General features: G+C 35.6%; 1 pseudogene; it reads left to right on the forward strand.

Moving 5' to 3' along the window:
- Nucleotides 1-16,842: 16,842 nt before the first annotated feature.
- On the forward strand, nt 16,843-17,778 carry LOC113899599 (annotated as a pseudogene).
- Nucleotides 17,779-19,148: the final 1,370 nt, after the last annotated feature.

Genomic DNA, 19,148 nt, shown 5'->3' on the forward strand with positions numbered 1-19,148 from the left:
GAAGCTGAAACTCCAATACTTTGGCCACTGGATGTGAAGAACTGACTCGTTGGAAAAGGCCCTGGTGGGAAAGACTGAAGGCAGGAGGAGAATGGGATGACAGAGGATGAGAGGATGACAGAGGATGAGATAGTTGGATGTCATCACCAACTCAATGGACAAGAGTTTGAGCAAGCTCTGGGGGTTGGTGATGAACAGGGAAGCCTGGTGTGCTTCAGTCCATGGGGTTGTAAAGAGTCAGACATGACTGAGTGACTGAACTGAACTGAACTTTAAATTGTCACTTTCTGGTTCCTGTCAACTTAAATACTCACAACCTAAAAGTTGAGAGCTATTTTTTTTCCCCTAGTGGGAATTTTTAGAACTTCAAATCTAGAAGACAGAATCTCAAGTGACCTGAGAGAACTGCACCAAGGAGGTGAAGGGAAGAACCAGGTTACATAGTTTTGCAACAAAAGGCACATAGTCTGAACAACAAAATATTGTTGTTACTTAAAGAAAACTGGATAACTCAAGTTAAGGAATTTCATTCTTTTCCATGTATGGGAAGATGCAAGAGTTTGGGCTCACTGAAATCATCCCATTTATTTGCACTGAGCTATGTAGGATCAGTGTCCTGTGTTGTTCACATCCTGAGTTTCCTTGTGGCTCACTGTAGGGAGTGGCTATAATCTGATGGCTGCAACATGGCAGGTATTCTTCTCCTTCCGAGTTCCCTCAGAGTTACCAGCTCACCATGGTGGTGGCTGCAATTGCTAATGACTGTAACATCTTCATATACTGATATGGCAGGAAACATTCTATTTCTCATACCTCCAAATAATAATTATACCATTTCATTAAAAAAATGTAAGAAACTTTTTTATGTACCTTCTCTTCTATGGACTATTGTCATATTCAAATTTTATTTGTACATAAATAAATGTAAAAATTTTCATTTCAACTTCATTTAACATATTTATATAAGCATCAGGTTGCTAAGAATTCTTTAATTTTTTGTATGCTTTAAAAGTCTTGATTTCAACTTTAAGTTTTAAAGGTACTTTTATTGTAGGTTGAAAGGTCTTCTTGATCATTGAAAGATGTTTAGCAGCATTCCTTCACTATCCATTAAATTCCAATAGCAGACCCTACATATGATGTCCAACCAGGTCCCCAGATAATGCCAAACGTCCTTTATGTAGAATCCCACTGATACATGACATTCAATCATTAGCTAATAAAAATTCAAAGAAGTAAGATATGATCTATATAATCAAGATATACATATTCAGAAATTGTCACTTTAAATTGTCACTTTCTGGTTCCTGTTAACTTAAATACTCACAACCTAAAAGTTGAGAGCTATTTCCCCCTCTCCCCCCCCCACCAGTGGGAATTTTTAGAACTTCAAACCTAGAAGACAGGATCTCAAGTGACCCTGAGAGAACTGCTCCAAGGAGGTGAAGGGAAGAACCAGGCTATATAGAAGTTTTCCAACAAAAGGCAGATAGTCTGAACAACAAAATATATTTATTTAGATGAATAAGCTTTTAAAATAAAAAATTTTGAAATAGACATTATATAAATAAATATAAATACATTTAAAGAAAAATATGAAAAAAATTAAGATATGAAATAACCAAATGGAATTGGGGGGTGGTAAAATATAACACAGAAACTGAAAAATTCCATTTTGCAAACAGGAAAAATAAAACACCTGGATAGAAAATAGAAATCATCTAAGCTAAACCAGAAACAGAAGAAAATTGGAGAAAAACTTAAAAGAGCCTCTATAACCTATGAAAAATATCACATGGCATACCACATGTTGTACTGGAGTCAGGGATGGCAGAAAAGAAATATCTAAAGAAATAATGTTTAAAAAATTTTAAATTTAATGAAAAGTATGCTGGGCTGGATGTGTTACAAGATGGAAACAAGATTGCCAGGAGAAATATCAACAGCATCAGATATGTGGATGACACCACTCTAATGGCAGAAAGTGAAGAGGAACTAAAGAGATTCTTGATGAGGGGGAAGGCGGAATGTGAAAAATCCAGCTTAAAACTCAATATTAAAAATCTAAGATCATGGCATCCAGTCCCATCATTTCATGGCAAATAGAAGGGGAAAAAGTGGAAGCAGTGACAGATTTCCTCTTTTTGGGCTCTGAGATCACTGTGGTTGGTAACTGCAGCCATGAAATTAGAAGACAATTGCTTCTTGGCACGAAAGCTATGACAAACCTAGACAGTGTGTTACAAAGCAAAGACATCACTTTGCTGACGAAGGTCCATATAGTTAAGGTTATGGTCTTTCCAGTAGCCATGTCCAGATGTGAGAGTTGGACAGTAAAGAAGGCAGACCGCCAAAGAATTGATGCTTTCAAACTGGTGCTGGAGAAGACTCTGTAGAGTCCCTTGGAAAGCAAGGAGATCAAACCAGTTGATCTTTAAGGAAATCAACACTGAATACTCTTAGGAAGGTTTGATGCTGGAGAAGAAGAAACTTTGGCCACCTGATGCTAACAGTTGACTCATTGGAAAAGACCCTTATGCTGGGAAAGATTGAAGGCAGAAGGAGAATAGGGTGACAGAGGATGAGATGGTTGGATGACATCACTGATTCAGGGGACATGGTGAGGGATAGGGAAGCCTGGTGTGCTGCAGTCCAATGGGTTGTGAAGAATCAGACATGACTTTATGACTGAACAACAACAATGAACCCACAGATCAAAGAACAAAATGAGGTGGATGAACTCTTTTAGTTTTCGTCTGTCTGTCCTTCAATTCTCCATGATAACCTTGCTTGGTAGAGTATTCTAGGTTTATTCTTTTCTCTTTCAGTAATTTATATCATATCATTCCTTTCCAGCATGCAAAGTTTCTGCAGAAAATTCAGCTGATAGTCTGATAGGGGGTCTTTTGTATATGACTCTTTGGTTTTTCTCTTGCTGCCTTTAGAATTCTCTATCTTTAATTTTTGTCATTTTAGTTATGATATGACTTGGAGTGAGTCTCTTTGGGTTCATCTTGATTAGGGTTCTCTGTAATGAATATCTGAACATTTGTCTTCTACCTGAATATTTGTCTACTTTTTTAGTCTCAGGAATTTTTTAGGCATAAATTCATCAACACTGAACACTCTCCTTAACAAAGGTAGCATTCACTCTAGTGGGGAGTTGTGCTGGAGGTAGAGGGGCCAGAGTGGGTGACTGGCATGGCAAAGGTACACGTTGGGGCATTTTCTGGAAACCATCCAGAGCCTGAGGCAGCTTCAATCTGCTTCCTCATCCTTGTTCCTAGGAGTAAGGAAGATGTATGTGCACTTCACCAGTGGGTCTGGGTTTCTCACAGCCCTCTATAAGTTCAACTGGTTTTCATATCAGCTAATGGGACTCATACTGTCCATGGGGTTCTCAAGGCAGGAATACCGAAGTGGTTTTCCATTTCCCAAAACACCTGGGGTAACAGGCAAATTTGGCCTTGGAATACAGAATGAAGCAGGGCAAAGGCTAATAGAGTTTTGCCAAGAGAACGCACTGGTCATAGCAAACACCCTCTTACAACAACACAGGATAAGACTCTACACATGGACATCACCAGATGGACAACACCGAAATCAAACTGATTATATTCTTTGCAGCCAAAGATGGAGAAGTTCTATACAGTCAGCAAAAACAAGACCAGGAGCTGACTGTGGTTCAGATCATGAACTCCTTATTGCCAAATTCAGACTTAAATTGAAGAAAGTAGGGAAAACCACTAGACCATTCAGGTATGACAAATCCCTTATGATTATACAGTAGAATTGAGAAATAGATTTAAGGGACTAGATCTAATAGATAGAGTACCTGATGAACTATGGATCGAGGTTTGTGACATTGTACAGGCGACAGGGATCAAGACCATCCCCATGGAAAATAAATGCAAAAAAGCAAAAATGGCTGTCTGGGGAGGCATTAAAAATAGCTGTGAAAAGAAGAGAAGTGAAAAGCAAAGGAGAAAAGAAAAGATATAAACATCTGAATGCAGAGTTCCAAAGAATAGCAAGGAGCGATAAGAAAGCAGTCCTCAGCGATCAATGCAAAGAAATAGAGGAAAACAACAGAATGGGAAAGACTAGAGGTCTCTTCAAGAAAATCAGAGATACCAAGGGAATATTTCATGCAAAGTTGAGCTCGATAAAGGACAGAAATGGTATGGACCTAACAGAAGCAGAAGACATTAAGAAGAGGTGGCAAGAATACACAGAAAAACTGTACAAAAAAGATCTTCATGACCCAAATAATCACGATGGTATGATCACTCACCTAGATCCAGACATCCTGGAATGTGAAGTCAAGTGGGCCTTAGAAAGCATCACTACGAACAAAGCTAGTGGAGGTGATGGAATTCCAACTGAGCTCTTTCAAATCCTGAAAAATGATGCTGTGAAAGTGTTGCATTCAATATGCCAGCAAATTTGGAAAACTCAGCAGTGGCAACAGGACTGGAAAAGGTCAGTTTTCATTCCAATCCCAAAGAAAGGCAATGTCAAAGAATGCTCAAACTACCACACAATTGCAGTCATCTCACACGCTAGTAAAGTGTCAAAATTCTCAAAATTCTCCAAGTCAGGCTTCAGCAATATGTGAACCATGAACTTCCAGATGTTCAAGCAGGTTTTAGAAAAGCCAGAGGAACCAGAGATCAAATTGCCAACATCTGCTGGATCATCAAGAAAGCAAGAGAGTTCAGAAAAACATTTATTTCTGCTTTATTGATTATGTCAAAGCCTTTGACTGTGTAGATCACAATAAACTATGGAAAATTCTGAAAGAGATGGGAATACCAGACCACCTGATTTGCCTCTTGAGAAACCTGTATGCAGGTCAGGAAGCAACAGTTAGAACTGGACATAGAACAACAGACTGGTTCCAAATAGGAAAAGCAGTATGTCAAGGCTGTATATTGTCACCCTGCTCATTTAACTTATATGCAGAGTACATCATGAGAAACACTGGGCTGGAAGAAGCACAAGCTAGAATCAAGATTGCTGGGAGATGTATCAATAACCTCAGATATGCAGATGACACCACCCTTATGGTAGAAAGTGAGGAAGAACTAAAGAGCCTCTTGATGAAAGTGAAAGAGGAGAGTGAAAAAGTTGGCTTAAAGCTCAACATTCAGAAAACTAAGGTAATGGCATCTGGTCCCATCACTTCATGGGAAATAGATGGGGAAACAGACTTTATGTTTTTGGGCTCCAAAATCACTGCAGATGGTGATTGAAGCCATGAAGTTAAAAGACACTTACTCCTTGGAAGCAAAGTTATGACCAACCTAGATAGCATATTGAAAAGCAGAGACATTACTTTGCCAGTAAAGGTCCAGATTAGTCAAGGCTATGGTTTTTCCAGTGGTCCTGTATGGATGTGAGAGTTGGACTGTGAAGAAAGCTGAGCACCGAAGAATTGATGCTTTTGAACTGTGGTGTTGGAGAAGACTCTTCAGAGTCCCTTGGACTGCATGGAGATCCAACTAGTCCATTCTGAAGGAGATCAGTCCTGGGTGTTCTTTGGAAGGAATGATACTAAAGCTGAAATTCCAGTACTTTGGCCACCTCATGCGAAGAGTTGACTCACTGGAAAAGGCTCTGATGCTGGGAGGGATTGGGGGCAGGAGGAGAAGGGGATGACAGAGGATGAGATTGCTGGATGGCATCACCGACTCTATGGACGTGTGTCTGAGTGAACTCTGGGAGTTGGTGATGGACAGGGAGGCCCGTGCTGCGATTTATGGGGTCGCAAAGAGTTGGACACGACTGAGGGACTGAACTAACTGACTGAATGGGACTCATCTTCCCAGTGTCAGACTCCAGGGCTGGGGTGTCAAATATGTGATTTGAACTGCTCACTCCCTAGGGAGAATCTCCAAACCCAGATTCTTCTGTGTTCCCTCTGATGGGTTGTGAGTCCTGAACTGATCTCTTCTCTTCCCTTCCTACCCAGTTCTGTGTGTGTCTTTCTTGCAGTCTTCGTTGTACAAGAGTCTTTCTGCCAGTCTCAAAGTTGTTTTCAGTGAGATTTGCTCCACGTGTAGATATGTTTTTGATGTGTTTCTGGGGGGAGGTGCAATCAGCATTCTCCTCTTCCGCCATCATCTCTGTCTATTCTCTCTACATTATTTCACCTAAAACATTTGGAAAATTTTTCATTAGTGAAGCAAATGTTGCTTGTGTTTCTTTTTTAAAGGGAATATTTTAAATTATGGTTTTAATCTCTTTGATACACAACATGTACATTTTCTTTCTTCTCTTGCCAGTAGTATAATTTGTGGTTTCAAGATTTGCTTGTTTCACTTAAGTTGTCCATTCACAAGATTTGCGCAAAAAGAGTTACATAGGTACTTCACAAAAGGGAGTATTCAAATGGATAATAATCATATGAAAATGTATTCCTTACTACTAGTAATCAGGGAAATGTACAGATAACCACAATTAGTATTGCTATATACATAAGAACATAGCTTTAAATTAAAAAAGTTTGAGAATCTCAAAGTCTGTGAAGGATATGGAACATCTAGAATTGTTGTACACTGCTGGTGAAACAGTGTAGGAAACTGTTCATTGGAAACTGGCAGTTTCTAAAAGACATGCCTACCCAAGAGCCAGTAATTTCACTGCAAGGTATATACGTAAAGAAAAAGAAATGATCATGTCCAAAAGAAATGTACAAGAATGCTTATAGCAGGTTTGGGAATAACACATTAACTCTTTAACAGGTATGTTATTTTCTTAAGAGTATCTAAACTATGAATACGTGAAGTAATCAATATGTGAAGCTGTCAATATAGAGGCAGAAAAAAAGTACTTTTGGATACTATTGACCAGGCTTTTCACTGAAATCCCAATATAATTCAACAAAATAATTGGTTGCATGGGCCATTTGTTGACATAATAAACATTGGCAGTCAAATGTGAGAAATAAATTAGCTGCTGTTTGACATGGAAGAAATCGAAAAGCAGTAAATCTCTCTAATTTTAACCAAATTTTAACCAGTTTGAACTCTTCTGGAACAATGCAGTTATGGGGGAGCTTGCAAATCCAAAAGGATCTAATTACAGAAGAAAATAGAAAGGTATCAGAGGAATGTGACTCTTAGGAATAAGCTATTTCCAATATTTCCAATTAAATTTGTTCTCTTGACTTTTATTCAGAGGATAGGATTAAAGAAAGAGATGTTTATGGCTTGGAAAGTTTTTTTTAAAAGAAATTTTCTATAATAAATTGAATTATAATATAATTAATCTTGTCTCTTATATTTATAAATCCTTCTTACTTTGTATTTTTGAAAATTCAATTTTGTCTACATTTTAAATAGACACTCAGTTTTTATATCCATGTCTGCTTTTTGAAATGGGAATGTATTGTTTGGTTGGTAAAGCCTTATTTTTGTCCCTTGTTATTGGGAAAAACTACACACTAATGAGAGAATTTGAATACTCTAGCTTGCCAAATACATGTCCTTTTAATTGCTGAGGAAACTCAATTATGAGATGCCAGATTTTCCCAAGGTTATTAATTGACACATTTTTCATGTCTTGTACATTTTCAAGTAATAGTCTCCTTTATTAGAATTTGCACATACAAAAGGAAGATTAAAGAAAGAGGGAGCAAGTAAAAAAAAATTCTAGAAGAATCTTAGTGATTTTCAGCCACAGCTCTCAAAGCAGGTACAAGGTATGGAAAAAAAAATTAAAGATATTTTTATGTTTGAATATATTAAATAAAATATTTATTCAAACATCTTTAATTTTAAAAATTAAATATATTTATTACAAAATATTTGTGATATATCAAGATATATAGGAAAACATAACCAGAAATCTAATTCTACCATCCAACTAAATCACCAAAACTTTGCTGTGTAAGTCTCCAGCTATATTTTTATGGAAATTAATTTCTTTTTTCCACAGGTTCAAACATCACATATATTTTCTTAAACATTTTATACTTCACTTTGTCTTATTTTTTTTACATGGCTCTTGATATTGTCCTGTTGACTCGTAAAAAATTGATATTAAGGGCATATATATTGACTCTTTCTCTCCAGTTCAGCTCTTGCCTCTTACAATTTTTTTATGTTTTTGAGATAATAGAGAATTTACTCATCCTCACTGAATAAAATCTATTGACCTTTATTTTTGCCTTTTACATGATCCTAACTCAATACTGTTGCTGCTGCTGCTGCTGCTAAGTTGCTATATAACATAACAGAATGAATATATTTACTTATAGGTTTATCTTGATCTTACCCAATATTAATACAAAAGAGCATATATATTCACTTATATATTTATGTCAGTATTTTATCATTGAAAGTATTGTTGAAATATTTAAAATATTTGAATTTATTTTTCTGTAAGATATGTAGCTAACCAGCCATATTTATTCTCAACTAACTGTAAATTTGTCCTTAAGAACATATTTTTAATCTATGACTATTTTTAAATTTTCAGGTTTCTTACAATCACTTCATTACTCCATCTAATGTTATGAAACTAAAATATCATTTTATTACTCTGCTTTGTAATACATTTTAATATCAGATTTCATTGTCCTTCATTTCAAGAATTTTTCTCATTATTCACAGAGGACAGTTTGGAAAGGCTGAAGGGTAAGGGGACAGAGATATCGTCCTGACTTTCTTGAAGTTTCTTTGTAAAAACTGATATACAGCTTAGAATATGTTTCCAATTCTGGCTATGTATGATTGATTGCCTAATCCATAATTACCAACTTCGAGTTGCCACTGCAACTCTAAATGCTGTAGGCAGTAGATGGTAAACTGGCACAGCAAGTTAATATCACAAGTTTCAGGTTACTTATGGATATTTTAAAATATTCTGTTATAGCTGTGTATAAAATAAATGACTCTCTGATTCAAAGCTTTTGGTAGCTAAATGTCAACTACATTTTTGAGAGCATTTATCCAGGACTAGACTCTAATTCAATTTTATTAAATTGTACAGAATTTGAACTTATAAAATTTAGAATCTTTATTAAAGTTTATTATATGTTAATATGCCAGAGGTAAGCAGTCTTGGTAGTTTAGTGAATTGATAGTTTTCTGAAATTTGTATGAAATATTTCATTAAAATATTGCAGCAATTTAAAATATAACATTTACAAATTTAATATGTCATAAATTTTTCCAGATCAGCGCATATACATTTCCTTTTTAAAATAATCCCACTAATAGTGGGATTTTGAGGAGCTTCTTGATTTTTGGTTATTAAAGACAATGATACAAAGAGCATGCGATTATGTTTCTTTTAACACTTTGCCTATAAATCCCATAAGTGGAGGTTCTCCATTAAACTGTCGTAAAACCTTTAAATCTAAGATATAGTGCCGACTCCGCCTCCCGAACTATATATAGGGCCAATATCAAAAAGAGAATGATTAAACTCTATCTCACATTCTTTCAAAATTAAATTTATTTTAAAATGTGATAAGTAAAATTACATATTTTGCTGTAACTTGGATTTCCTTAATTATCAACAAAGTTGAGCAGGCTTATGTTTAAAGATATTTGAAGTTTTACTTCTGTGAATTGCTAATCCATATTGTTTTTCCACTTTTCCACTGTTTCTTTAACCTTTTCTTACTAATCAAAGTTCTTAGTTTGAAACGGTTCTTAGTTTCGTTGACAGTATATTCTCATCTCTTTTTTATGATCACTTTTTATTTTTTACATTTAGTAAAGTCAAATCTACTAGTCTATATCTTCCTAGAGTTTAGTTTTTGCATCATATCTAAAACATTTTTAATAAGCTATTTTAATGGGTTAAAATATGTATCTATATTTGCTTTTACCATTTTCATAGCTGTATTTTTACAAATCTAAATCTTTTTCATTTCTGAGATTTATTTTCAAAAGAGAAGTGAAATTAGAGGTTTGATCTTACCATTCCTGATTGCTATGTTGCCCCATTATCATTTACTATTTCCCTTCATTTCAGTCGCTCAGTCGTGTCCAACTCTTTGAGACCCCATGAATTGCAGCACGCCAGGCCTCCCTGTCCATCACCAACCCCCAGAGTTCACTCAAACTCACGTCCATCGAGTCGATGATGCCATCCAGCCATCTCATCCGTTGTCGTCCCCTTCTCCTCCTGTCCCTAATCCCTCTCAGCATCAGAGTCTTTTCCAGTGAGTCAACTCTTCACATGAGGTGGCCAAAGTACTGGAGTTTCAGCTTTAGCATCAGTCTTTCCAATGAACACCCAGGACTGATCTCCTTTAGGGTGGACTGGTTGGATCTCCTTGCAGTCCAAGGGACTCTCAAGAGTCTTCTCCAACACCACAGTTCAAAAGCATCAATTCTTTGGCACTCAGCTTTCTTCACAGTCCCACTCTCACATCCATACATGACTACTTACTGATCCCAAAATCTATCTCTATCATATATCTCATTTACCTCTGTGTTTGTGTCTAGGTATGGACAATACAATTGAGTCGGAACACATCCTGGAGAAGGAAATGGCAACCCACTCCAGTACTCTCGCCTGGAGAATTTTGTGGACAGAGGAGCCTGGTGAGCTATATATAGTCCATGGGATAGCAGTTGGACACGATTAAGCTACTAACTTGAACACATGGGGAGATTAGGGGCACCAACCCTCCAACACAGTGGAACTTACCAATTATATAATACTGTAGTATTTATTATTGGAAAAAAATCTGCATATGCACAGTTCAAACCCTTGTTATCCAAGGGTCAACTGTAGTTTTGTTTCATTTTGCTGTCTCATTCTTCCTGCTCTGCGTCCTTACTCTCTGATATCTGTAATTTGTGGAATAAATAGTGCATGAAGACAAACACCACTATGTCACATGGCAGAGTCACATGTGAAAAGTATGATTTAGTGGAAAAACTTATAAGTAAAAATTTAGCAAAGTTTCTTCTTTTCTCATCATCTCATGGGGAAGCTGGGTTATTGCTGCATGTAGAATTATAACGTGTCCTAGGCAAGTTATCTTACCCACTGCCTGGTCTACTTTATAATCAGGCAAACCTGAGAACAAACTGGAAGAAAATGTTAAAATATCAAATCTTTACAGTTAAGCAATATTAATTTTGAAGCCAAATTTTTAGAAGGATATGATTAAGCCAACTACTGGCATTTATTGATAATGTGGAATTCTGACATTAGAAAGGTCCTCTTTCCCAAAACAGAGCCACCAGCACCAGCTACTTATTACATACTGGCTCATCAGTAAAGAGTTATGTTTGTTTCTCCACAAATGTGCTTTACTATGTTATAGGTCGCTGTCATTTCTGATATTTCATTGGTTTCTTTTTTTTTTTAAAGCAACACAAATTTATTTATTTTTATTTTTTTATTTTTTCCAGCTACAATTTTATTTTATTTTTAAACTTTACAAAATTGTATTAGTTTTGCCAAATATCAAAATGAATCCACCACAGGTATACATGTGTTCCCCATCCTGAACCCTCCTCCCTCCTCCCTCCCCATACCATCCCTCTGGGTCGTCCCAGTGCACTAGCCCCAAGCATCCAGTATCGTGCGTCGAACCTGGACTGGCAACTCGTTTCATACATGATATTTTACATGTTTCAATGCCATTCTCCCAAATCTTCCCACCCTCTTCCTCTCCCACAGAGTCCATAAGCCTGTTCTATACATCAGTGTCTCTTTTGCTGTCTCGTACACAGGGTTATTGTTACCATCTTTCTAAATTCCATATATATGCGTTAGTATACTGTATTGGTATTTTTCTTTCTGGCTTACTTCACTCTGTATAATAGGCTCCAGTTTCATCCACCTCATTAGAACTGATTCAAATGTATTCTTTTTAATGGCTGAGTAATACTCCATTGTGTATATGTACCACTGCTTTCTTATCCATTCATCTGCTGATGGACATCTAGGTTGCTTCCATGTCTTGGCTATTATAAACAGTGCTGTGATGAAAACTGGAGTACACGAATCTCTTTCCCTTCTGGTTTCCTGAGTGTGTATGCCCAGCAGTGGGATTGCTGGATCATAAGGCAGTTCTATTTCCAGTTTTTTAAGGAATCTCCACACTGTTCTCCATAGTGGCTGTACTAGTTTGCATCCCCACCAACAGTGTAAGAGAGTTCCCCTTTCTCCACACCCTCTCCAGCATTTATTACTTGTAGACTTTTGGATCGCAGCCATTCTGACTGGCGTGGAATGGTACCTCATTGTGGTTTTGATTTGCATTTCTCTGATAATGAGTGATGTTGAGCATCTTTTCATGTGTTTGTTAGCCCTCTGTATGTCTTCTTTGGAGAAATGTCTATTTAGTTCTTTGGCCCATTTTTTTGATTGGGTCATTTATTTTTCTGGGGTTGAACTGTAGGAGTTGCTTGTATATTTTTGAGATTAGTTGTTTGTCAGTTGCTTCATTTGCTATTATTTTCTCCCATTTTGAAGGCTGTCTTTTCACCTTTCTAATAGTTTCCTTTGATGTGCAGAAGCTTTTAAGGTTAATTAGGTCCCATTTGTTTATTTTTGTTTTTATTTCCAATATTCTGGGAGGTGGGTCATAGAGGATCCTGCTGTGATGTATGTCAGAGAGTGTTTTGCCTATGTTCTCCTCTAGGAGTTTTATAGTTTCTGGTCTTAGGTTGAGATCTTTAATCCATTTTGAGTTTATTTTTGTGTATGGTGTTAGAAAGTGTTCTAGTTTCATTCTTTTACAAGTGGTTGACCAGCTTTCCCAGCACCACTTGTTAAAGAGATTGTCTTTAATCCATTGTATATTCTTGCCTCCTTTGTCAAAGATAAGGTGTCCATATGTGTGTGGATTTATCTCTGGGCTTCCTATTTTGTTCCATTGATCTATATTTCTGTCTTTGTGCCAGTACCATACTGTCTTGATAACTGTGGCTTTGTAGTAGAGCCTGAAGTCAGGTAGGTTGATTCCTCCAGTTCCATTCTTCTTTCTCAAGATTGCTTTGGCTATTCGAGGTTTTTTGTATTTCCATACAAATTGTGAAATTATTTGTTCTAGCTCTGTGAAGAATACTGTTGGTAGCTTGATACGGATTGCATTGAATCTATAAATTGCTTTGGGTAGTATACTCATTTTCACTCTATTGATTCTCCCAATCCATGAACATGGTATATTTCTCCATCTATTAGTGTCCTCTTTGATTTCTTTCACCAGTGTTTTATAGTTTCTATAAAACTATAGTTTTCTATAAAACTAGGTCATTTGTTTCTTTAGGTAGATATATTCCTTAGTATTTTCTTCTTTCCGTTGCAATGGTGAATGGAATTGTTTCCTTAATTTCTCTTTCTGTTTTCTCATTATTAGTGTATAGGAATGCAAGGGATTTCTGTGTGTTGATTTTATATCCTGCAACTTTACTGTAGTCATTGATTAGTTCTAGTAATTTTCTGGTGGAGTCTTTAGGGTTTTCTATGTAGAGGATCATGTCATCTGCAAATAGTGAGAGTTTTACTTCTTTTCCAATTTGGATTCCTTTTATTTCTTTTTCTGCTCTGATTGCTGTGGCCAAAACTATGTTGAATAGTAATGGTGAAAGTGGGCACCCTTGTCTTGTTCCTGACTTTAGAGGAAATGCTTTCAATTTTTCACCATTGAGGATAATGTTTGCTGTGGGTTTGTCATATATAGCTTTTATTATGTTGAGGTATGTTCCTTCTATTCCTGCTTTCTGGAGAGTTTTTATCATAAATGGATGTTGAATTTTGTCAAAGGCTTTCTCTACTTCTATTGAGATAATCATATGGTTTTTGTTTTTCAATTTGTTAATGTGGTGTATTACATTGATTGATTTGCGGATATTGAAGAATCCTTGCATCCCTGGGATAAAGCCCACTTTGTCATGGTGTATGATCTTTTTAATGTGTTGTTGGATTCTGATTGCTAGAATTTTGTTAAGGATTTTTGCATCTATGTTCATCAGTGATATTGGCCTGTAGTTTTCTTTTTTGGTGGCATCTTTGTCAGGTTTTGGTATTAGGGTGATGGTGGCCTCATAGAATGAGTTTGGAAGTTTACCTTCCTCTGCAATTTTCTGGAAGAGTTTGAGCAGGATAGGTGTTAGCTCTTCTCTAAATTTTTGGTAGAATTCAGCTGTGAAGCCATCTGGACCTGGGCTTTTGTTTGCTGGAAGGTTTTTGATTACAGTTTCAATTTCCGTGCTTGTGATGGGTCCGTTAAGATTTTCTATTTCTTCCTGGTCGAGTTTTAGAAAGTTGTACTTTTCTAAAAATTTGTCCATTTCTTCCACGTTATCCATTTTATTGGCATATAATTGTTGATAGTAGTCTCTTATGACCCTTTGTATTTCTGTGTTGTCTGTTGTGATCTCTCCATTTTCATTTCTAATTTTATTGATTTGATTTTTCTCCCTTTGTTTCTTGATGAGTCTGGCTAATGGTTTGTCAATTTTATTTATCCTTTCAAAGAACCAGCTTTTGGCTTTGTCGATTTTTGCTATGGTCTCTTTTGTTTCTTTTGCATTTATTTCTGCTCTAATTTTTAAGATTTCTTTCCTTCTACTAGCCCTGGGGTTCTTCATTTCTTCCTTTTCTAGTTGCTTTAGGTGTAGAGTTAGGTTATTTATTTGACTTTTTTCTTGTTTCTTGAGGTATCCCTGTATTGCTATGAACTTTCTCCTTAGGACTGCTTTTACTGTGCCCCACAGGTTTTGGGTTGTTGTGTTTTCATTTTCATTCATTTCTATGCAAATTTTGATTTCTTTTTTGATTTCTTCTGTGATTTGTTTGGTTTATTCTTGTATCCTTGAGCCAAAATTAAACTGTCTTATATGGCTTTATAAGTAGGTCTTGGCAGTATAAATCTTCTAGCTTTATTCTTCAAAACAGCCTTGGCTCATCTTGATCTTTTGTAAATCAATATACCTTTTAGAATTAACGTGTCAATTTTCCAAAAACTCCTACTTGAATTCAGATTGGGAGTACATGAATATATATATGAACTTAAAGACAAATGGCATATTTTACAATTCATGAATCTAATATTTATTAGATGCTTATTTTGTCATTACTTGTAAATTGTTCCTTGCCTAACTTTTTAATTTTGTTAATTATATAAAGTGACTTTCTAGTATTGAACCATTTTTGCATTCCTACAATAAAATCAGGTGGTCAGAATGAGAGCTAAAAAAATACCAATATTTGTGCAAAGTAGTATTTATATAAATCTTTATTGAGAATTTTGCATTATTTGATTAGTTGAAAATGACTAGTAATTGTGCTTCTGGTAATGTAATCTTGAAAAAGTTTTTCACATGTAAATAGATATGTACAAGTATATTGTACAATCTTAGAATATCAGTTTGTCAGTAAAAATAAAATCATTTGCAGAATGTTGTTATGACAGGATATCACTTATTCATTTTCATATCATACACAAACTAGTAAGATGATAAGTGAACTTTACCTCTGCCAGTATTTTTTATTTTATTTAAAATGTTTGAAGCAAAATGATAAAAATGCACATACTTGTTAATTCTGAAAACAGGATGAAAATCTTTATTATAGTATTTTTTACTTTTCTGGATTCTTAAAATATTTAAAAATATTTTTCTTTGCTTGGCTAGAAACTCTTCTGTGTGGTTTTTTTTTTTTTTTTTTCCAGATATCTTAAAAGCAATGCATTGTGTTACTATCTCTTCTTAGATACCTGGTATATCTTCCTCATTATTTTGTTTCAAAAATTCTGGCTAGCATTATTCATGTGTAAATGCATGTCATTCCACAAATGTTTGCTTTATACATCCAGAGTAATATGGATGTGTTCCCTGATAAACAGATTTCCTTTTGTTTATCAGGGATCTATAAGCCAGCAGCAAGCATCCATTTAGACTGTCTCTGCACTGAACTTCCCAATCTACTAAATTCATAGGCCCAGAGGAAATCAGAGCCTGTGGGAGAAGACTCAAATATTTGGACACTTCTTCCATCTCAGAAAAAAATAAGATGGGAAGCTATCTCAATTTGTCAACCATAGATCCATTTGTCTCAAAGACTGATAGTGTTTATTATCTCTCTGTTCACCTGACTTTCAGCAGCAACTACAGAATGACTTCTAGATTGTTAATGCTCTATGCTCCAGTTACCCAGTTTCATTTCTCTTAGTCCTGCTTATAATTAGAAGACCATTTGGCCTTTCTTTCACTTGAAAGTGAAAGAAAGAAAGTGAAGTCCCTCAGTCGTGTCCAACTCTTTGCCACCCCATGGACTGTAGCCTACCAGGCTCCTCTGTCCTTGGGATTTTCCAGGCAATAGTACTGGAGTGGATTGACATTTCCTTCTCCAGGGGATCTTCCCAACCCAGGGATCAAACCTGGGTTTCCCATATTGTAGACAGGCGCTTTACCGTCTGAGCCACCAGGGAAGTCATTCACTTACATGACCCTTACTATTATTAGAGTTCAAGATGGTAGACCTTGTTTTTTCATCTATGGAGGATGAATAAATCCATTTCTCAAAATCTAAAAAAAATGGCAAGGAGCTTGCATATTCTCTCACCAGCTGAGATAATCACTTTTGTTAAGCCCAAATATGAGTTACATATTGATAGTTTCAATTTTCTTCAAACATCTTGGGTTTATGGCAGATATTCCTCATAATTTTTGTTAAGAAATTGTGTCTATCTCTTTCAAAAAAAACCGGATTTAGTGTTAATTCTTTTGTATCCTTTTTAAGCATTTCAGTGAATTTTAAGAAAAAAAGTTAAGTGACTATGCACTTATCTTTCAAATTCAACTAACAGACTTTCTATTTTGATTTTGTTTTAGGTAACATTTGCCAACAGCCAAACAAATGGAAAAACAAAATCACTCTGTAGTGGCTGAATTTATTTTGCTGGGACTCACTGAGTCTCATGAGTTACAGATTTTCTTTTTCTTCTTTTTTCCATTATTTACATAGCCATTTTATTAAGTAACCTCATTATTATCTTGGTAGTGAAATTGGACCCTCAATTACAGTCTCCAATGTACTTCCTACTGGTCAACCTGTCCTTTATTGATATATCTCTGGCTTCCTTTGCTACTCCTAAAATGATTGGTGACTTAATTAGTGAAAATAAGGCCATTTCTTATGAAGGATGCATGGCCCAGATTTTTTTCCTTCACCTTTTAGGTGGAAGTGAGATGATGTTGCTTGTAGCCATTGCAATTGATAGATTAATTGCCATATGCAAACCCCTTCATTACAAAAACATTATGAGCCACCGTATTTGCATCAGACTTGCACTTTTCTCCTGGACTACTGGGTTTGTGCATTCTGTTAGCCAAATAGTTTTTATAGTGACTTTACCATTCTGTGGTCCCAATGTTGTGGATAGTTTTTTTTGTGACCTGCCTCAGGTGATCAAACTGGCCTGCACTGACACCTATGTCTTAGACCTATTAGTCATCGCATTTAGTGGACTGCTTCTTTGTTCTGTTTCATATTTCTGTTCATTTCCTATAGCATCATCCTGATAACAGTCCATCATCACTCCTCCAGTGGATATTCCAAGGCCATGTCCACTCTTTCAGCCCACATCACCGTGGTGGTATTATTCTTTGGACCTTGCCTCTTTATCTATATATGGCCATTCAGCCATGTTTCATAGATAAGATCTTCTCTGTGTTTTATACAATTTTCACTCCCTTTTTAAATCCAATCATTTACTCATTTAGGAATAAAGACATGAAGAAAGCAATAATAAAAATAAAGACCAAGAATGTGAGTTCCAGATCAGCCTTTTAACTTAAATATTACAATCATCAAAGGCATCATCATTGTTGTTGTCATTGTAATCATCATCCAGGGACACAGATATAAGATTTTACACTGAACATAAGTCATATTTTGGGAAATTATTACTTCTCCCTACACAAGGATACATGCAAAAAAGCATTCTGAATTGTACATCCAAGCGCAAATCATTCCAACATATTTTCATCCATTTATGTTGTAATTTTAAATTTTTCTATAAATTCTTAGATTTTAAAATACTGTTGGTTGAGTTCTAACCATGTCTAAGGCACTTTGCATGCATTTACTCTTAACCTCACACAATGAAGATAGAGAATATTATTTATATTTATCACCAGAAAACTGCACATTATAAAATTTAACAAACTTGTCACAGTTAAGTACTAGACCTAGAATCAGATCCGACAAGTAACTACAAAATCCATGCTTTTATAACTAAAAATATTTTTATCTAAATTTTAATTAGTATTCATAGATTTTTGTTTCCTGTCCTCTCCTTTACATGTCATAGTTCCCAGTAATTAAATCTTCCCAACAAAAGGTTAAAATGATTTTCCTTTGATCTGAAAGTAAAAAGAAACCAACAATTTCTGTTTCCTTATGCCTCTAATTCAATGAAAAAAGTTTATTAAAACAACTAAGAAGGTTGATACATTGAGCAAGGTGTACTAATACTACTGGTACACAGCAGGGTAGGAAAAATCATGTTTGAAACTCATGTGATTCTCTGTGGTGCCTCACAGTATTTGCATATCAAGTAGTAAAGGTATGAAAATTACACAACCTAATACAAATTAGAATTTGATTCACTCCACCAGGAAAAGAATCACCATCAATGGAGATCTTGGATGAAGACAAAAGAAGAATGCGATTAGTAGTAAAAGAAGATAGCCATAAATAAATGTTATAATAGTTTAACATTAGTAGAAAGATGATTATAGAAACTAAGACTGTTTTCTTCCTAAAATATTTATGGTCATTGTGTATGTATAGTATTTGTTGACAGATTTCAATTTTTTGTTGTTGTTCATTATCAAGGAGTTGTTGGAGGTTAACTTTAGAATTTTGTCTCTAAGATATGGGATATTCATGTGGGATTATGACTAAATTAGAGAAAATACCAATACCTCACTGAGATGAACATAGTAACCTACAGAATTTTGTCTTTCCATTTGGAGAAAAGAGGGTGAATGTCTTGATTTGTATAAATCTTTAGGCTAAGACAACTGTTGTTCCTTGGTAGTTTAAATAAAGATAGATTGAGAGTATTAAACATTTGAGAAGAGAGAAGGCATGTATCGAGAATCACAGAATTTTACCCTGACCAGTAACTTAGGGTGCATAATTAATCAAGAATAAAG

This window comes from Bos indicus x Bos taurus, chromosome 10 (genome assembly GCF_003369695.1).
Source record: "Bos indicus x Bos taurus breed Angus x Brahman F1 hybrid chromosome 10, Bos_hybrid_MaternalHap_v2.0, whole genome shotgun sequence".
In the NCBI taxonomy this organism is placed as follows: domain Eukaryota; kingdom Metazoa; phylum Chordata; class Mammalia; order Artiodactyla; family Bovidae; genus Bos; species Bos indicus x Bos taurus.